This window comes from Tachypleus tridentatus, chromosome 1, assembly GCF_004210375.1.
Source record: "Tachypleus tridentatus isolate NWPU-2018 chromosome 1, ASM421037v1, whole genome shotgun sequence".
Classification (NCBI taxonomy): Eukaryota; Metazoa; Arthropoda; class Merostomata; order Xiphosura; family Limulidae; genus Tachypleus; species Tachypleus tridentatus.
The window spans coordinates 62,076,411-62,080,282 of NC_134825.1; the positions used below are offsets into that span (position 1 = coordinate 62,076,411).

The following is a 3,872-nucleotide window of genomic DNA, read 5'->3' on the forward strand; positions in this document are numbered from 1 at the left end:
ATATCTTTTATTTTAAAACAATGAATGAAAGTATTTTAAAAATAAATATATATTCCCGTTTTTTAGATACTCTTAAGTTATTATTTATATTTGATGCATTGCTGGCAAACGTAGACCCTTACATGAGTGAGAAAATACGCTTTGGTCTTTTTTCAAGAATAAGAGTTTACTTTTAAGAGATTGTAGCTCATGTTTAGGGTATATTACATTCAATGAAGGACAATTATGTATGCTTTGAATAGAGATACATTTTATAAAATGAATATGTATTATGTTTGTGATAAATTGAAAATATATAATGACAGATGATTAGGGTAACTATTCGTTAAGAGATCATAAGCAAATAACGATCACATCTAGATAGATAAAAATAAAACTGCCCAAATTGTTTCATTCTAATAACGAAGAATGAAATAAGAATTTGAATATTTATGAATTTATTAATTCACTGTTCGTTGTATTTATTTTATTTTATTTACAACCAACAACCAAGAGAACGGTACACCTAAAAAGCATATAAAGTGGTAATGGCTGTTGATCTTTATTTTGGAGTATGTGACGAAACATTGATTTATATATACATGTTTTGAAAAGTTATTACTCCATATTATTGATCTATTTCACTTATGTTCTTTGAGCATTTTGTAATTTGTAGAAGACATTAAACAGATACTAAATCAAATTCTCGAAAGAAGAATTCCTTATGATATCTATCTAAAGATTTAAGTTTACAGGAAACCTACGAATACAAAGCTACACTTTAGACGAAATAAGTTTTATTCTATCAAGAACAAACTGTTTTTTTGTTTTGTTGTTTCTCTTTGTCACAGACCAGAGATAGTATGGAAGCTGTGATACAAGCTGTGGTAAGTAGATATTTTTCTTGATTTACTTATGATATTTCTCATAGACAATACTCCATTATATTTATCATTTTATTAGGATAAATAAATATTCCCAAGCTTGTAAGATGAAGAATAAATTTATCTTACACAATCACAAACATTGATATTGGAAGGACGTCAAAAAAGTTAAAACCCTTACAAAAATACTTTATAAAATAATGGTTGAAAAAATGTGCTTCCTAACTTTATTTTTCTCATACCTGGCATATTCAAAGTCTACTACTACCAGATCGCATTTCTGAATGTCAATGTGCTGTAACCCATATTAAATACAGCTACTTGTTGAATTATTTTCTGTTGGTTGATTGGTATATTATTTTATGTACAAATTGAAAGAAATCATTTTTTTCACTTTCTGACTTTAATGCTGGCATGTGATTTTTGGCTTCTTTTTTTTATAAATTCTTCAAAATTTGCTTTAAAAGTATATTTTTTTAAAAGAAATGGAATCTCTTAACATTAAAGATCGAAAATTGTTACACGTCTCGGTGTTACAATATTATGATGTTTTCTTCCTTCTAAACAGTATTCTGATATTTATAAAAAAAAAAGAGCAGACTTTGAATACCATGAAAGTAAATATCATTTTATCATGGATTCCGTTTAAACTATTTATAAAACATATTTGATTACTTATTAGATACTTGGAACTTCATTTAACGTCTTTAAGACCATGGGAAACAAATATATACTTGAATAGCTTAAATCAGACAGTTATTTGCATAATAGTTCATTTCTAGTTTATATTATCTTTAATAACTAGTACTTACAATCATTACGTGTTGTTTTGTTTGAAATATATTTCTTATGTAGATGTTTATGAAATCCTAAATAGTTTGTATGCAATAAAAAACTCGCTCATGAATGTCTCGTTATAAATGTTCTGTTTCTCCTTCTAGAATGAATCGTGCATTGGAACGCTTATCAATTTGAAAATGATCCTGTGTTCCCAACAGGTAAGTTCAATCTAATTCTGTTGAAGGCATTAGATGAAATTGTGCAAAATGTTTAATTTATAATTTTTGAGGAGTTGAGTTATAACGTACTTTTTACTTATAAATTTCATCATCAGATGAAGCTACTCATATAATTAGTAGATATTTTGGTAAAACCTAAATAAATTGGATTTGATTGCTTAAATGTTTTAAAGTGTAATAAACTAATCCCGCATTATACGAGAGTATAACGTATGTACAGTGCTTATAATTGAACAAGTTATAATGAGTCCTCTGGTGAGACTTCATTAAGTTTACTAACGTACAGCGCTAAATACTGGCGTTCGATTCCCCGCAGTGGATACAATAGGTAGTCCAATGTAGCATTTCTCTTGAAACAAAGTTATAATAAATCTATTTGAACAGAAAAGTAAAAACTATCAGTTTTTATTTAAGAACTAACTTAATTTTTAATTAAGAACTAACATGTTCTTTATATTATATTTTTAATCCCTCCTCTACTGATTGATTCTTGTTACGAAATGAAATATTCTATTTCGGTATTATACTTTTTCAAAGTTTATCGTGGTGTTTGACAAATGTTATTTATGATTACATTATTGTTTTTGATTATATTTTTTTAAGTCAGGAATTTTATTTATTTTAGAATCGCAGTCAACAGTAAAAAACTCATTGTATTGAAAGACGAATCGGATGTGAAGACCAAACTTATTCGCACGCTTGTCGCTTCTAACACTTTATGCAGAATATGGAAAAGTATAAAAATTATGAATAAAATATTTTTCACTTGCTTTCTGTGTTGTCAATCTATTTATAAAATTAATTATATTATAACATTTTTGCTTTAATTTAAACCTATAAGTTACGTGTTGTAGCAGGATGCAGAGACGATGATCAGTTCTCAGCGAACTTCCGGACCACGTAGACCACTTTTTAAATCGAATCATTACGAATATTTAAAATAAATGCTGGTTTGTTTTGGATTTCGCGCAAAGCTACACGAGGGCTATGTGCGTCAGTTGTCTCCAAATAAGCAAAGTGTAAGACTACAGGGAAGGGACCTAGTTATCATCATCCATCTTCAACTCTTGGGCTATTCTTTACCAACGAATAGTGAGACTAACAGTAACATTATAACGCCCTACGGTTAAAAGGGCGTTAAAATAAATGCATAAGATATGTTATTTTTAGGTTACAGTTTAGGTTATAACAATGTGTGATCACAGAGATGTATGTGTCAAAGAAAGACAACCTAAACTAAGAAATTTTAGAACTTCAGAAACCACATTTTCCAATTAATTGCTTATCAGAGATCATTAAATTGTTGATCAGACATACATATACAGATTTGTACTATGTAGTACCTAGTAAAGCATCTGGTGAGAACCTCAAAAATTACCATAAAATATATGTTAACTAAATTTGTAAATTTAAAATAAAAGAATTAGTGAAATAATAGCTTGACGACTCCATGGATCATGATCATTCATTGTAATGCTATTTCTCTTAGTTTTCTGAGTAAATTTATATAAAATTCAAAAAATATATTTTTGTTTTGGTGCATAGTGTTACGTATTAAATTATTTTTGTTATATTTCATGCAGCTTAATTGGTGACAACCATATGACAAGAACAATGTTTTATTTGAAATTTATTTAAATAAGTTACATGTACATATATTTATTAAAATGTATATATGAAGGCTTTGGCAACCTCCGAGTGTAGGAGGAAATTTTGTGAAACAAATTTTATCTTTGGGTACTCTGAAAATTTACAACAAATTTGCCATAAATTTTAATTTAATACGAAGTGATGTGTGTTCATAACAAACCAATATCTATGGAATACTCTTTACATTTGTTCTAAGTTTATGAACATATTGATGCTAGAATCATATCTTTTTATTCAGTCTTCTGACTTATCAAATTACGTAAAGTTGTAAATTAATATATAAATTGAAATATAGATTCGAACTCTCTGTGTATAAATCCTGTCATTTTCAACACTTTAG

At 27.8% G+C, this 3,872-nt stretch overlaps 1 long non-coding RNA gene across 1 annotated transcript; it reads left to right on the forward strand.

The window, feature by feature from the left end:
* The first annotated feature begins 830 nt into the window (after window positions 1-830).
* Window positions 831-2,652, forward strand: LOC143249987 (uncharacterized). Its single transcript, XR_013028075.1, has 3 exons — window positions 831-866; window positions 1,805-1,861; window positions 2,508-2,652. It is a non-coding gene; the product is annotated as an uncharacterized LOC143249987 (long non-coding RNA).
* Window positions 2,653-3,872: the final 1,220 nt, after the last annotated feature.